Source organism: Trachypithecus francoisi, unplaced genomic scaffold (genome assembly GCF_009764315.1).
Source record: "Trachypithecus francoisi isolate TF-2019V2 unplaced genomic scaffold, Tfra_2.0 Lachesis_group3, whole genome shotgun sequence".
In the NCBI taxonomy this organism is placed as follows: domain Eukaryota; kingdom Metazoa; phylum Chordata; class Mammalia; order Primates; family Cercopithecidae; genus Trachypithecus; species Trachypithecus francoisi.
In genome coordinates this window covers 30,492,098-30,509,529 of record NW_022681468.1, presented here as the reverse complement: position 1 = coordinate 30,509,529, position 17,432 = coordinate 30,492,098, and positions in this window count along the sequence as shown.

Here is a 17,432-nt window from a genome sequence, read left to right as displayed (position 1 = left end):
GGATGGGGTTTTGGTATAGGTGTCCTTCCTGTTTGATAGTTTTCCGTCTGACAGTCAGAAGGACTGTCTGTTGGTCTGTTGGAGATTGCTTGAGGTCCACTCCAGACCCTGTTTGCCTGGGTATCAGCAGCAGAGGTTGCCGAAGATAGAATATTGCTGAACAGCGAGTGTACCTGTCTGATTCTTTCTTTGGAAGTTTCCTCTCAGGGGTGACGCCACCCTGTGAGGTGTGGGGTGTCAGACTGCCCCTAGTGGGGGATGTCTCCCAGCTAGGCTACTCAGGGGTCAGGGACCCACCTGAGCAGGCAGTCTGTCCGTTCTCGGATCTCAACCTCCGCGTTAGGAGATCCACGGCTCTCCCCAAAGCTGTCAGACAGAGTCGTTCGCGTCTGCACCGCCCCCGCTCTTTCCCCTAATGGGCTGCAGCTGTGCGCTGTCCGCAGAGGTAGAGTCTACAGAGACAGGCAGGCTTCCTTGAGCTGCTGTGAGCTCCACCCAGTTCGAGCTTCCCAGCGGCTTTGTTTACCTACTTAAGCCTCAGCAATGGCGGGCGCCCCTCCCCCAGCCTCGCTGCTGCCTTGCGGATAGATCGCCGCAGACGGCTGTGTTAGCAGTGAGGGAGGCTCCGTGGGCGTGGGACCCTCCCGGCCAGGTGTGGGATATATTCTCCTGGTGTGCCTGTTTCCTTAAAGCGCAGTATTGGGGTGGGAGTTACCCGATTTTCCAGGTGTTGTGTGTCTCAGTTCCCCTGGCTAGGAAAAAGGGATTCCTTTCCCCCTTGCGCTTCCAGGTGAGGCGATGCCTCGCCCTGCTTCAGCTCACGCTGGTCAGGCTGCAGCAGCTGACCAGCACCGATTGTCCGGCACTCCCTAGAGAGATGACCCCAGTACCTCAGTTGAAAACGCAGAAATCACCGGTCTTCTGTGTCGCTCGCGCTGGGAGTTGGAGACTGGAGCTGCTCCTATTCGGCCATCTTGCTCCGCCCTAGCTATCATTTTCATTGTTCTTTATTCCTTGTCACATTTCTCAGCTTCTTCTGGAAAAATACCCTGTCCTTTGTTTCAGGTTTTCTGGTGACACATTCTCTGAAGTTTACTTGTTTGTTTGTTTTTTAAGTTTTACTGAGCTATAGTTGACTTACAATAAACTGCTAATATGTAAAGAGTTTGATATGTTTTGACACATGTACACATCTGTGAACCTATCACTACAATTAAGATAATAAACATAGTCATCACCTCCAAAGTTTCCTCATACCCCTTTGTGATCTTTTTCTCATTTTATTGCTGAGTAGTAGTCTATCATAAATATGCCACAGGGTTTTTTTAATCCATTCACTTGTTTGTGGCCCTTTGCATTTTTTCCAATTTTAAGATATTATAAACAAAGCAGCAGTGAACATTTATGTGCAAATTTTTGTATGCACATAGGCTTTCATTTCCCTTGAATAAATATCTAGGAGGGAAATGGGGCTAGATTATACTCTAAGTGTATGTGTAAAGTTTTAAGAAACTGCACAGCTGCTTTCCAAAGTGGTTGTACCATTTTACATTCCTCACAAGGTCTGAGAGTTTCAGTTGCTCCACATTCTCATCAATACTTTCTAATTTGAGCCACTCTAAGAGGTGTGGTGGTATCTCATTGACATTTTAATTTACATTTCCTTAATAACTAATGATATTGACCAACTCTTTATGTGTTTATTTGTCATCTGTATATCTTTAGTGAAATATATATCCAATTTTCTACCCATATTTTTATTGTTTGTTTTGTTACCACTGAGTTAATTTTTTGTTTTGTTTTGCTTTTTTCAGAGATACAGTCTTGTTATGTTGCTCAGCCTGGACCGGAACTCCCAGGCTCAAGTGATCCTCCCACCTCAGCCTCCCACATAACTGGGGATTGCCTGTGCACACCACCATGCCTGACTTGTTATTATTGAGTTTTGAGGGTTCATTAAGTAATCTAGCTACAGGCTTTTATCAGATATGTGATTTGCAAATGTTTTCTCCCAGTTTGGCTTTATTTTTCATTTCCTTAACAGTATATTTTGAAGAGCAGAATTTTTTTTGATAAAGTTTAGTTTATCAATATGTTGTTTTGGGTCATATTTTCTTGCTTCTTTGCATGCTTAGTAAATTTTGCTTGGATGCCAGACATCTTCAGTAAATAATGCCACTTTATACCTAAGCTTTAAATCAAGTCATATAAATCCTCCAACATTATTGTTCTTTTTCAAAATTATCTGAGCTCTTCTAGTTATTTTACACTTCCATATGGAGTTTAGAATCAGCTGATCATCTCCAGGTTTAGCTATAAAAATAAAGGAACTATGAACAATCATATACAGGTTTTTGTGTGGACATGTTACAGTAGGTAGCTAGTCAGACATGAGCAAGGCAGGAGAGGGTTCCCCTCACCACACACACACCAGGAATGTCAGGCATCCATCAGATGATGATCAGGCAGTTGCCAGCTGTCTCTCTAAAATAATATTTGGTCATAGCTTGCCCCAGGGAAAGGCAGTGTCCCAATAGATAGAAAAAACCTGAAACTGGTGATCAGCAGCTTCCTGATAAGATCTCCAGAACTGGGCGAGTGGGCTCAGGCATGCACATTAAGAGGCAAAACGGCAGAGTTTAACTCTAGGAACGCTGGACTGATAAGGAACGTCTCAAGTGAGCATGCGTACAACTCCAGCAAACACACTGCGCATGTACCCCCTCCCAAGTACTACCAGGCCACTACACATGCTTACAGCTCACCGCAGGGGAAGAATCAGGAAAAAAGCCATGCAAGACCCTGAAAGTATGCCAAGGTATACAACTCCAAGTCAAAGGTCAAACAGTACACTGGATCTCTCTAGTCGCCCTCTTGGCCCTCTTCCAAGTGTACTTTACTTCCTTTCATTCCCCCTCTAAAGCTGTTTAGTAAACTTTCACTCCTGCTCTAAAACTTGCCTCAGTCTCTCCTTCCTTATATCCATTGAATTCTTTCTTCTGAGGCGGCAAGAATTGAGGTTGCTGCAGACCTGTATGGATTTGCAGTTGGTAACATACTTTGGTGCCACGTGACTCAGATACATTCTGCTGCTAACAGACGTAAGATTTTATTTCTCTGGGATAAATGCCCAGGAGTGCTATTTCTGGGTCATATGGTAAGTATATGTTTGTTTTTTTAAAAAACTGATCAAGTGTTTTTGGGAGTGGCTATACAATTTCACATTCCCACCAGCCATATATGGAAGATCCAGTTTCTCTGCATCCTCACCAGGATTTGATACTGTCACTTATTTGCATTTGAGCTGTTCCATAGATGTGTAGTAATTTCTCACTGTGGCCTTAATTTACATTTCCCTGAGGCCAGTGCTATTGAACATCTTTTCATATGCTTATTTTTCATCTGCATATCTTTTTCAGTGAAATGTCTCTTCATGTCTATTGCTCATTTCCTGATTAAATTGTTGACTTTTTTTTACTGTTACAGTTTGAGGGTTTTAAAATACATACTATAGATACTAGTCCTATATGGAGTTTGCAAATATTTTCTCCCAATCTGCAGCCTGTTTTTTATTATTTTTTTTAACAGCGTCTTTTGCAGAGCAAATTTTTTTTATTTTGATGGAGTCCAATTTATTAACCATTTCTCATATGAATCATGCTCTTAGCGTCATAGCTAAGAATTCCTGACCAAGCAAGTAGAATCTCAAACTAGAGTATATTCCTTTCTTTGTTTTTTCTTTTTTTTTTTTTTTTTTTTTTTTTTGAGACGGAGTCTCGCTCTGTCGCCCAGGCTGGAGTGCAGTGGCCGGATCTCAGCTCACTGCAAGCTCCGCCTCCCGGGTTTACGCCATTCTCCTGCCTCAGCCTCCCGAGTAGCTGGGACTACAGGCGCCCGCCACCTCGCCCAGCTAGTTTTTTGTATTTTTTAGTAGAGACGGGGTTTCACCGTGTTAGCCAGGATGTCTCGATCTCCTGACCTCGTGATCCGCCCGTCTCAGCCTCCCAAAGTGCTGGGATTACAGGCTTGAGCCACCGCGCCCAGCCAGAATATATTCCTTTCTTAAATCAGACCAACAAAACTAGTGTTGATTCAAGTTTGAATGAGTGAAGTCACAAGAACCAAAAATCCCAGAATTACCTGTCATTGTCAATTAAAGTTTGTTTTCCATGAACCATGCATTGCTGTAAGCAATGTAATACTTCAAAAATGATCTCTCCCTTTTTTATAATGTAAGCTTCTTTGCCAGAAGAAAAAAAAAATGATACACTGCTGAAACCTTAGGGAGACAAAAACCAGAAAACCAAAGCAAAAACTGAAACAACGTGTGAACTGAGTACATAATAGGCTCAGAAAAACAGTCATCAAAGATATTGCAAAAAACGAGGAGAATAAAGGAAAGTGTTGCTTCTTTATTAGATGGGGACACAGAGGAAGGAGTAGCAGATAGAAAACAAAGCCACAAAATAGCATTTTCATCTGGTTTGATCTTGATCAATATCAAAAAACTGATAAGGTATAGGAAAGTTTAGTTAACACATGGACTTGGAGAAAGGAAGGACAAAGTTGCAGATGGCCTGAAACTAGGTAAGTAGCAAAGAAAATTCATTTCAATGGGCTGAGACCCTGCAAACAGATGATCTTAGGGAATCTAAGTCAAGTCATTGCCTGTAATTGCAAACTTGACAACTGTGTATGGAATATTATTATATTCACAGGGATGGCAATTTCAGATACATTCCACATTGTCTTCAGAATGACGCTTTCCAATAAAAATTCTTGTCCCTAATTGATAGGTAATGAAACTGCGGCCAAAAATCACATCATAAGAGTGGCACAACTGGAACTGAAATGCTGGATCTTAGTGCATTTTTCTGGAACACATCTGTGTCTTCCCAGATAGGGAGGCGGCGTGAGGAAGAGAGACAAAAACACCTTTCAGGGTAGCAGGGACCGGAGGGCTGCTGACAGACACAGAGACACCTGACCCAAGAAAACAGAGAAGATGAAAGTGCACTGGCCCACGAATCAGAATTAGATCCTGCCCCAACTCTGTAGCTTACTAGCTGTGTGACCTTGGGGAAAGCTACTCTCCTGCCCTGGACTTCTTTTGGGGGGCAGGGGTTGGGAAAAAAACTAAAAGTCTTTATTGATAAATAGCTTACAATTAAACAAATAGAGTCGTGGGCTTGTTGGGGAATAAAAACTAGGGCAGAGGCTCAATCTCTCTCCATTTCCACCCCGGCGCAAGGCCTCAGCCCTCTGAACACTTCGGATCATGAGGCCTTGATGGACAGCCCAAGCTTTCTCAGGCCCTTGGAGGCTTCTGTCTTCCTGGTCAGGTGTGCAGGCACCACCTTGGACACACTGCCCCCAGCAGGAGAAGCTGCCTTGGTGTTTGGCCTCTGCCCAGCACCCTGAGCAGCTGCCCCTTTTGGGGCCTCGGCCTTGGCCACCGTCTTCTTTTTGGTGGGGGAAGCAGCGCCGTTCTTGACCTTGCTGGCCGTGAGTTTTGAACTCTTACTCCCAGCTTTGATTTTCCTGTGGGCCTCAGCGTCTCCTTAGCTGCTCCTGCTGCCTTTGGCCTTTGACTTCTTGCTGAGCCCATTGGCACAGGAAGAGGCCTACATGACTTTGGCTTTGTGGGGGGACTTGCTTAGCTTTGCCTTGGTGTCCTCAGCCTCACTGTCTTGCTGGGGGGGTCTTCTCCCTGGCGGTACCTAATTTGGGAGGAGACGTCTGCACCTCTACTGGCTTCCTGGCTGCCTTTTTCACCTTGCTCAAGTTGGGAGGGTCCTTCTTTGCCTCACCTGGTTTCTTGGGGCGGTTTCCCCTGGCCTCATTAGCTCTCCTGGGGGCTGTCCAGGGGCGGGGGGCATCTTCCTAGACTGGATTTTCATCTTGTGCTTGGGAACTAATTTGAAGCTGCCAGTAGCCCTCCAGCCTTGGAGTTGAGGGGCCTGGCGAGGAGGCTGAGCTGCATGCTGGTGGCCAGGGCCTGCTTCAGCAGGTACTCGAAGTGGAGGATGTCCCCAGGAGAACCAGTCCTTCCAGCCCTTCCAGAGTATCTGTGTCCCAGCCTGCTGGGCTGGAGTAAAGGAGGTCAGAAGAGGAGGAGGCTTAGCCTGTTCTGGGAATACAGAAGCCAGCCATCCTCCCCAGTCCAGACCCTGGACCCTATTCAAGGTAGTAGGTGCTGGAGGGTAGGTAGTGTGCTAACTGCTGGCAGGGACAGAGAAGCTGAAAGAGCACTTGGCCATGAATTGGAACTAGATACTGCCCCAGCTCTATAGCTTACTAGCTGTGTGACCTTGGGGAAAGTTACTCTCCTGCCTTGGGCCTCAGTTTCCTAGGAAAATGAGGAGATTGAACCAGATGACCTTTTCTATTACTTCACATTCTAACAATCTATGATCCTGGCTATGATTTGAAAACTCAGAGAGGGATTCTGGGAAAGCTTATGAAAGACTGCAGTGTTCTTTTCTCTTTATTTTATTTTATTTTTATTTTATTTTTTTGAGATGGAGTCTTGCTCTGTCACTCAGGCTGGAGTGCAGTGGCAGTGATCTTGGCTCACTGCAACCTTTGCCTCCCAGGTTCAAGCGATCTTCTTGCCTAAGTAGCTGGGATTACAGACGCGCATCACACCCGGCTAATTTTTGTATTTTTAGTAGAGACGTCATGTTGGCCAGGCTGGTCTTGAACTCCTGACCTCAGGTAATCCACCTGCCTCAGCCTCCCAAAGTGCTGGGATTACAGGTGTGAGCCACCGCACCCAGCCAGTGTTTTGTTTGTAGATCAAATACAGATTTTTGCTATTTCAGCTGCTTTGCCCAACATCCCTTTCTTCTGCTCTTTTGGTGGCTCTGTCCTTCTCAGAGTCCATGGGATTCTGTCGGGGCTGCCAATCACAGTGCTGGGCCCTAGCCCTGGCCAAACTGATTGGCCTAAGAGTTGTGCACCAGACCCAAGAAGACCAATCAGAATCTTTCCCTGAATGTGTATGTGTGGATACAAGGGAAAAAAGAGAACTCACTTCTCGGTTGCAGAACTGATACAAACCTGGAGATGTGTGCTCCCTACGCTCCTCCCTACCATCCCCTTCTTCCCGGTGTAGACACTTCTTCATCTTTACACCTCATCGTGGAGGCTCATGGAGGGCAGAAGAGAGAAGCGAAGGCAGGAGCCGGCAGAAAGGAGGGAGGTCGGACACTGGCCTTACTACGGGAGCATGTCAGATGTCAGCTCCCTTCAGGGATTCTTAGCACGTGCTCCTCCAAATTCACCGTATTTGGAGGGGGTGTTTATTTCCTGTGTCTGTCTTCACAAATTACCACAGCTTGGTGACTTAAAACAGCAGTCATCTGGCCAGGCGCGGTGGCTCACGCCTGTAATCCCAGCACTTCGGGAGGCCGAGGCGGGTGGATCACCTGAGGTCAGGAATTCTAGACCAGCCTGGGCAACATGGTGAAACCCCGTCTCTACTAAAAATATAAAAACTAGCTGGGCGTGGTGGCGCATGCCTGTAATCCCAGCTACTCGGGGAGCCGAAGCAGAATGGCTTCAACCCGGGAGGTGGAGGTTGCAGTGAGCCCTGGGGGACAAGACCAAGACTTCGTCTAAAAAAACAAAACCAAACAAACAAAAAACAAGTCATCTCTTCTCTCACAGTCCTGGAGGCCTTGAGTCTGAAATACCTATCACTGGGCCAAATTCAAGGTGTGAGCAGGGCGGAGCATTCTCCAGAGGCTGGAGGGGAGAATCTGTCCAGTGCCTCTTCTAGCTTCTGGGGGTGGCTGCATCCTCGGCTTCTGGCCACATCGCTCCAGTCTCTTCCTCTGTGCTCACATTGCCGCCTCCTCCTCTGTCTGTGTCAAATCTCCCTCTGCCTCCCTCTTTGAAGAACACTTTGATGGCATTTAGGGCCCACCCAAATAATCTAGGATAATCTTCCCATCACAAGAATCTTAATTTAATCACATCGGTAAGACCCTGTTTCTTTTTTTGTGTGTGTGATAGAGTTCGTTCTTGTTGCCCAGCTGGCAACGCCATCTTGGCTCACTGCAACCTCTGCCTCCCAGGTTTAAGCGATTCTCCTGCCTCAGCCTCCTAAATAGCTGGGATTACAGACACCCACTACCACGCCCGGCTGATTTTTGTATTTTTAGTAGAGACGGGGTTTTACCATGTTGGCCAGGCTGGTCTCGAACTCCTGGCCTCAGGTGATCCACCTGCCTCAGCCTCCCAAGTGCCAGGATTACAGGCGTGAGCCACCACACCAGGCCCTACTTTTGATTTTTTGCTGTCATAGACAATCCCACGATGAGCAACCTCACTTGAGTGGCTAATTGCTTCCTTAGGAAAGATTCTGAGACATGGCGTTATTAGGCTGATGTGGGGACCCTTTAAAAAGCTCTAGATAAGGCTGGCTGTGGTGGCAAAATCCTGTAATCCCACCTACTCAGGAGGCCCAGACGAAAGGATCACTTGAGGCCAGGAGTTTGAGATCAGCCTGGGCAACATAGCAAGACCTTGTCCATACAAAAATTAGCCAGGCATGGTGGTACCTACCTGTGGTCCTGGCTACCTGGGAGGCTGGGGCAAGAGGATCTCTTGAGCCGGGCGCGGTGGCTCAAGCCTGTAATCCCAGCACTTTGGGAGGCCGAGACGGGCGGATCACGAGGTCAGGAGATCGAGACCATCCTGGCTAACACAGTGAAACCCCGTCTCTACTAAAAATACAAAAACTAGCCGGGTGAGGTGGCGGGCGCCTGTAGTCCCAGCTACTCGGGAGGCTGAGGCAGGAGAATGGCGTAAACCCGGGAGGCGGAGCTTGCAGTGAGCTGAGATCCGGCCACTGCACTCCAGTCCGGGCGACAGAGCGAGACTCCGCCTCAAAAAAAAAAAAAAAAAAAAAAAAAAAAGAGGCTCTCTTGAGCTCAGGTGTTTCAGTTTACACGATTGCACCACTGCACTCCAGCTTGAGTGACAGAGACCCTGTCTCTAAAATAAAGAAATAAAATTAAAAGCTCTAGATAGATAAATGTTGACAAGTGTCTTTCCAGAAAGATAATACCAGTTCACATTCTGACAAAATTGTCCGAGTACTTTTGTCACTGTACATATACGTTTTATTTATAAACATTTGTCAATTTGATTGATAAAAAACATGTCTTATTTTAAGATGTATTTCTCTGATTACTAGAGAGGGTGAATCTTTTGTGTGGCTGAATGGCATTTTTCTATAAATTATATTTCTTCTATAAATTATAGTCTGCTGCTGTTTTGCCCCATTCAATTTTACTGTTGCCCTCATAGATTGATAACCATTTTGTCATATTTGTGTAGACAGCTTTTTCTTGTTTGCCGTTTGTGTTTTAATTCTGTTTATGAGGATTTAGAGTTTTTCAAAAGGAAAATATCCCTGCAAACTGATGAGTCCCAAATGTTATTTTTTTTACCTGGATGAGTTTCTGCTTTGCTTCCAGGAATTGCTTCTGTGACTGAGGCAGGGGCCTGGCAGGGGTTGGAGGGGCAGGGTGGGGGCTCAGCACTCCTGGTGCAGGGGCAGGTGCATAATCCCGGGATCCCAATTCAGCCTCACAAACCTGAAACAAAAGAACTGCAAATGGTTCTTTAGACTGGCCACCACCTCCATTTTATGATCTCTCTCTCTCTTTCTTTCCTTCTTTCTTGTGGGGGCTGTGAATGTGGTTCATTCCCAGGATTTACAAGGTCTAAAAATCAGTTTTTAAAAACCAGCTCCAGCCAGGCGCGGTGGCTCATGTTTGTAATCCCCGCACTCTGGGAGGCTGAGGCAGGTGGATCATTTGAGGTCAGGGGTTTGAAACAAGCCTGGCCAACATGGTGAAACCCCATCTCTAGTAAAAATACAAAAATGAGCCAGGCGTGGTGGCACGTGCCTGTAGTCCCAGCTACTCTGGAGGCAGAGGTTGTAGTGAGTTGAGATTGCACCACTACACTCCAGCCTGGGCGACAGAACGAGACTCCATATAAAACAAAACAAAACAAAAATCAGTTCTGGCCAGGCACGGTGGCTCATGCTTGTAATCCTTGTAATCCTAGCACGTTGGGAAGCTGAGGTAGGAGGATCCCTTGACCGCAGGAGCTCAAGACCAGCCTGGGCAACACAGGGAGACCCTGTTTCTATTTTTAAAAATAAAATAAAAACCAATTCCCAGAAACACACACAAGTTTCCCCTTCCCTTTAAATTGATGCATTTCTGGAAAAGCCATCCCATGTGAGAAGGAAGGCCCTGCACGTTGGCGTGCGGAACCCCACTGGGAGCATACACTGAGGTACCACAGTCGGGCCCTACTGCGCAGCCCTGCCTTGGGAGAGCCTGTGGGGTTTTGCTGTCACTAATGCTGTTCATTTGCCTTTTGGTGCTTTGGTAAATTGTGTCCTATATATGTGTCTGAGTGTACAAAGATAGTCCCTAACCTGCATTCTAAAGTGATGGAGCCGACAAATAATTGGGCTTTTGATCTAACAAGTTGAATCCCAAAGCTGAGAGCCAGAGTTTAATCGCTCAGGGCATGAAGAAAGATTTTTAAAGCCACAAAGGCAGAAAGAGGGAAATAGAGGAAATGGGTACCTGGCACCTGAAGAGAAACTGAGGAAGGAATGACGAGGTTTGAAGGGGATTCTAGGAATTTTACCATGAGGCATGCAATGCAGACCTTCTCCCTCATCTCTGGATGAAAACCAGGGAAGTCCCCATTCCCCACAGGTGCGCTTAGAGCTGGGCCATCAGATCAGATGAAGAGGTGAGAACAGCCTCGCAGTGGGTGCAGGGTGAGCACCAAGGGAGGGGGTGGAAGGCCAGCCAAGCCCAGGCTGCAGAGCCATGGGGCACAGGTGGCAGCGAGACAGCCACTCTGTGTGACCAGGCTGGGGAGGCAGTGCTCTGGGTCACCTCCCTGTGCTGGGCTGGATGGCGAGATGACACCTTCACCCCTCTTTCAGCCACACTGCCCAGAGTGAGCTCACACCCTCATTTTATCTCACCTGGAACATTCCAGCAGCCCTTCACTTGTCCTCCCCCACACACCAACATGATCTGTCTGAATCACAAATCTGATCCCATTTCTCCTTGACGATAACCTTTGATGTCTCCCCATGTGCCAGCCTTTCCTTAGCATTCAAGGCCCAGAGACAAGGCCCCGTTCCAGTTCCCTTCCTCAGGGTTTCTTCCCTGCTCACCTCTGCTCAGCAACACAGGGTCAGCCCTGGACGATCTTCATACCCTTATACACACCCTTAACCTTTGGCTGCCTCAGGAACTCTTATTCATGTCCCATCTGAAATGCCTTAATGCCTGGATCTCCCTGGCAAGTTTATGCACTGCCTTCTCTGGGCTCCCAAAGCACATCAAACCTACGTGGATTCTTGTAAAGGAAATAAGTGAAGTCTCTGAGTACTTCCCACACACAGGAGCTCTACTAAGCCCTTTCATATATTAGCTCATTGAATCCACAGCCCTAAGAGATCAGTCCCACTGTTAATCCATTTATGAATGAGGAGATTGAGGCCCAGAGAAGTTACGCGCCTGGCCCAAGGGCTCACAGCTAGAGCAGCCAACCTGGGATTTAAGGCTTCTCATATTGTAACTGGGCAGCTTCACTTCAAAATGCATTTTAAAACCTTTTTCCCCATTTGTCTTTCTTCTTTCTTCCCTAGTCTAGAGATGTAACCTTGAAGCAAATGGTAGAAGCATTTTCCCTTGACCTTGAATTAGACTCCATGCCTCTCCCTTTCCCACCATATACTCTTCACATTTATCTAACTGTATGCTAGTATCTAATTACGTGCTTACTTAGAAGTTCCAGGGGTTAATCTTGAGACAGACAGACCAAGCTTGGGGACCCAGCTGCAACATTCCAGCAATTACCTCCAGGCAGCTACTCAACAACCCAGCCATTGTTGAGATGATGCCAGCCCACATTCCAAGTGGACCAAGACCCAAGACAGCCACCGAGACAAGACACACAGACCTTGTACTCAACACCTGTCCCGCCTGCCTCCCAGATCAAGTTTCCCTTTTTAAGCTCTTGCCTTCTCCCCAGAAATTCAAAGTAGTTACTTTGGATATGAATCTGATCATTTCCCCTTTGCTAGTTTTGATAAATAAAGTCACTTTCTTTCCTCACCCTTGTTATTGGGCTTTGCAAGCAGACCTGTATTCCATCACAAAACCATCCCATTATGTGCCTCGAAGTACTTTCCATGTGTGTCTTAAATGTGTCCACATCAGTAGCTCCCAAACCCTTTTAGCCTCAGGGTGACCTGTGGGGCCTGCTCGGATGTAGGGAGCCAGAAACTCTTGGGGTAAGGCCCAGAGTCTGTCACTTTTCAAAGCTGTTCAGGTGAGACAGAGGCTCAGTCAGGCTTAGGGTGACCGATTATCCTGGTTTGTCTGGGACTGTGGGGTTTCCTGGAAGGTAGCAAAGCCCTGGGGAAACGAACGAGCTGGTCACCCAGGTAGGAAGTTCAGGCGTGACTCGAGCGTCCGTCTCCTGTCAGGGTGTTCAGCTCCCTGCGGCTGGAAACCTTTCAGCACCCAACACAGTGTCTGACGCACACGAGGTGCTCAGTAAGTGGAGAGAACCGTGCCTTGTGCCTGGAGCTCAACAAACTCAATTTTCTTCAGCTTTAGGCTCAACTGGCAAATGGTCTTCAGGGGGCTTGAACATGGGGTGCAGGTCAGAGAGTCAGCAGGCACAGCCCTGATCTTGCTCCGCACTACCCCACACCCCTTATCCTCAGAAGCCAGTCTGGATTAGGTACAACCCAGTGGCTGGGGTCAGCTGGCAGGCAGCCAGGCAGGGTGCTGCTCTCCAGAGACCTGTAAGAGCTCTCTGCTCTTCCCAGCCGTGCCTAAGCCATATGCACGCCCAAGGAGTCTCAAAGAGTGGGCAATGTCCATGAAGGCCGGTCTCGGTGAACGCTGGTCACCAAGCATTCACCAAGATGTTCATACAGATGGGGAAATGAGTCCCATCAAAGATGATGTGTATATGTTATTTGTAACAGAAGGAAATTACATCTTCGCCCAGTGAATATGCTGCAGATGTATTTTTCCCAGGCAGTCCTTGGTCTTTGGACTATGTACGGTATCTTTTTCCAACAGTGATGTTTAAAATTTTTTATGAGTCATATACTATCAATCTCCTTTATTTGGGGTTTATGCCCTGCTGAGAAAGCTTCCCCCACTTCTTGATTTCTTCTAGAACTTTCACACATTTTGGGGGTACAAAAGGTAGGTTAGGGATCTAGTATTTCTTTCCCCCCAATTAGGCCAAGATAGGAGAGATGACTTTCCAAAGTCAGAGTGGGTCTGGTGTCCGCTAGGATGAGGGTGCCCCATCCATAGATCACCTCCCTGTCACTATCCTAAGTCTGCATAAAGATCTCTTCTTTAACCAGTCTCTTCAGAAGGCCTTAAAAGAATAACTGTTTTCACAACTTGCTTTCATGTATCCTTTCTTGAGTTACAGTCACTCATACTTGGGGCTTTCCTCGTACTTACTCTGAGACTGTTCATCTTTGAGGCTCCCACCTACCCACAATACCCTGCGCAGTGCTCTGTATATCATTCATATTCGGGAATTAGACTGAGATGTATGCCCCCAGCTGGCAGTGTGAAGGCCCTTGGATTTCCTAAATGCAGAGGCAAGGGATTTGGTAGGCTAAGTGCAGGCCCCTCTGCTCCCTAAGATCCCATGTCATGGCAGGGACTGGAGAACCTACTCAAGTGTGCCCTCGGTGTTCCCGTCCCTTCTCACACCAGGCGGTATAAAGCAGCTGCTGGGTTCACAGGATATGGGGTGTGATCTGTGGAGGAACATAGAGAAGGGAGTAGACAGGAAGGGAAATTCAGCCCCTGTGCCTGATCTTGGGCCTTCTCCCATTAGCCCACCTCTCGGGTGTATTTCTTGGACCACAAGGACCAGAATGGCAGAAACTGAAGAAAAGCAATTAATATGGTTTGGCTCTGTGTCCCCACCCAAATCCCATGTCAAATTGTAATCCCCAAAATTGGGAAATGGACCTGGCGGGAGGTGATTGGATCATGGGAGTGAATTTCTCCCTTGCTGTTGTCATGATAGAGAGTGAGTTCTCACAAGATCTGGTTGTATAAAAGTGTGTAGCACTTCCCCCTTCACTCTCTCTCTCCTGCCAGCCATATGAAGGCCATGTCTGCTTCCCCATTACCTTCCACCATGATTGTAAGTTTCCTAAAGCCTCCCCAGCCATGCTTCCTTTACGGCCTGTGGAATTATGAGTCAATTAAACCTCTTCTCTTTATACATTACCCAGTCACAGGTAGTTCTTGACAGCAGTGTGAGAACGGACTAACACAGCAGTAGAGCTGAATAAGGAAAGAAAGGGCTCTTTCCATCTTATGAGCCTTTAGAAACTGGAATCTGCCTTGTCCTTTGGGGTGTAAATTTGAAATCCTAAGCACCCCACTGACTGAATGGATCCCCCTGTGGCCAAGGGGACCCCATTAAAACCTTAAAACTGACTTCCTGGCCATGACGGGACAGAAGGTCAGACACACCTTGTTATAAACCCTTCCCTCTTGTGGTTCAGACACAATAACTGACAAGTCTTAATGTTAAAATAGAGATTCTAAAACTGACAGAACAGATTCTGTGTGGCAATAATATATCAAATTATAAACAGAACCTAAGGCCATGCCAGGCAAGGGTTAAGTCACCCACTCCTACACTTCAAGAATAAACTATGTCCCAACTGCCGCAAGGTTTTTCTTTTTCTCTAGCAGCTAAACTAGAGTGCTGGCCTTAAGATAAGCAATATTAAAACAACTACAGTTCATCCAGCTCACAGAGGCTGACTACCTGACCCTTGTTCCACCAGCCATAACTACAGCTTTGACTGGACAAGAGAGTAATTTTCTCCAGATAAGACCACCAACCATGGACTGGTTCTGGCCAGTTTACAGAGATTGCACACTTGCATGTTTCTGGATCCTGAAAAGACCTTTTGATGTATAGGGCCTAATCGTAATACATTTAAATATTAATTCTCCACCCCAAAGTGGGTCATATGTTACATGCGTGTTTGTTCAATGCACATGCGTCAGAAACACCTCATGAATATTCACAGCTCCTCCTGTAACCTGTTGAATATGTATGTTTAGCCAACTTGTTCAGCATAAAACTCCTACTCCAACTCTTCCTCCTTCGAAGTGCCTGTCTCTGATCTTGTCCAGAGGCACCCTTCCCAGCCTGCTGTATCCCTTTATAAGAAATACACTCTTCTCTCCTTTCCACATTTATAGATACTATGTGTGGTTTTCTTCTTAAAGTTAACAGAGGTAACTATATCCCAGCCCACAAGGCCAACACAAGCAGCTGCTAACATTTCAGGATGCTTGGGGAATGAAATGTCCTGGCAAATTGAAGACCTTTATGAATGGAGTGGCCCAGATTACTCAGGATGACTTGCTCACTTATCCACTCAACAAAGCGTTGGAAAATACCTGTTGGGTGCCTGACTCTGCGTCCTGTTCTAGGTGCTGAAATACCGCAGTGAAAGAGGGAGATGGTTGGCTGCTCTGGTGGAACCTGCTTTCTGGTAGAGGGTGACAGAAGACAAATCAATCAAGAATACACATGAAAATATCAGACACTGATAAATGCCACTGAGGAAGTAAGAGGAAGACCACACCTGGGGAGCCACACTGCTGGGTGGTCAGGAAAGAAGGGACATTTTAACGGAGATGGAGTGATAAGGACTCACCTTGTGAAGACCTGGAGGAAGAGCAGGTGGGCAAGGGGCACAGCTGGGGCAAAAACCTGCTGCAGGGATGAGCTCAGTGTGTCTCAAACAGAGGCACTCCCTCTGACAGAAGAGAAAAACAGCATATCTCCAGAGTTTCTAGAGATTTTGACCAAATTTTGTTCTTTTGAAGACTCAGGTTTTATCTTTAAAATGAAAGCAAAGTTTGGATTCTAGTCTTAGAGACAACCACATTTGTTTTTGTGTTAAACCTAACTGTCTTTAAAAAAAGAAGAGAGAGAATGGATTGAGGTACTTGGATTGAGGTAAGCCAAGATTAAACTTCTAAAAGGTAACATCCCACAGTTCAGAGAAATCTGTGACGCAAGGTAGCTAGATGCCATTTCATCCTCGTGTTTATCATTCACCTGGCAGTGATAGAATCTGGGCCTCCAATAAGTCCAAGTCCAGTTCTGAAGAACACATAGCAAGATCTGACTTGGGTGGGGCATGAAATCTCCTTGGTGGGTTATTTCCTCCATTCCCCCAACCTTAGATCCTGCACAACACACATTATCGGTGGATTTGTTCCTGAACCCCAGGACCATGACTCAAGGTCCTGAACACCTTAACCTGAGCAACCTAGGAATCCTGGCCTCTGGGGTGTGCCAGATCACCTAGTCAGATCATCTCCTCATCCGATGACTGTTATGGCCTGAATTGTGTCACCCTCGCATTTATACGCTAAAGTCCTAATCCCCAGTACCTTAGAATGTGACTGAATTTGGAAGTAGGGCCTTTAAACAGGTGATGAAGATTAAATGAGATCATATGGTGGGCCCTACTCCAGTATGACTGGTGTCCTCATAAGAAAGGAAGAGCCGGCCGGGCGCGGTGGCTCAAGCCTGTAATCCTAGCACTTTGGGAGGCCGAGACGGGTGGATCACAAGGTCAGGAGATCGAGACCATCCTGGCTAACACGGTGAAACCCCGTCTCTACTAAAAAAATACAAAAAACTAGCCGGGCGAGGGTGGCGGGCGCCTGTAGTCCCAGCTACTCGGGAGGCTGAGGCAGGAGAATGGTGTCAACCCGGGAGGCGGAGCTTGCAGTGAGCTGAGATCCGGCCACTGCACTCCAGCCTGGGCAACAGAGCGAGACTCCGTCTCAAAAAAAAAAAAAAAAGGAAGAGCCACCAGGGATGTTCACACACAGAGGAAAGGCCATCTACAAGTCAAGAGGCCTTGGAAGAAACCAAACCTGCTGACACCTCCGTCTTGGACTTCTAGCCTCCAGAACTGTGAGTAAACACATTTCTGTTGTTTAAGTCATCCAGTCTGTGGTATCGTGTTACAGCAGCCCTGCCAGATTAATACAAGAACCCAACAAGAACCCAAGGTGAGGGGACTTCAGGGAATACGCACCCCAGAAGTAAAGTTTTAGAGTTTCCTTTCAAAGTTTTCTCCACCCCAGATAGAGTGGTCACTGGTTGGCTTCCTTCCTTCCCTCATTCCCTCCTTAAACCTTTAGAACTCACCACGGGCCAGCTCTATGTCCCCAGCTGGGCACTGTGTCTATGACTCCTAATCCATTCCTTTCCTAGCCCTCTGGGTCCTGTGCCAATGAAGGAATCACAGCCTCAGCCAGGCTTTTGTTCTCTAG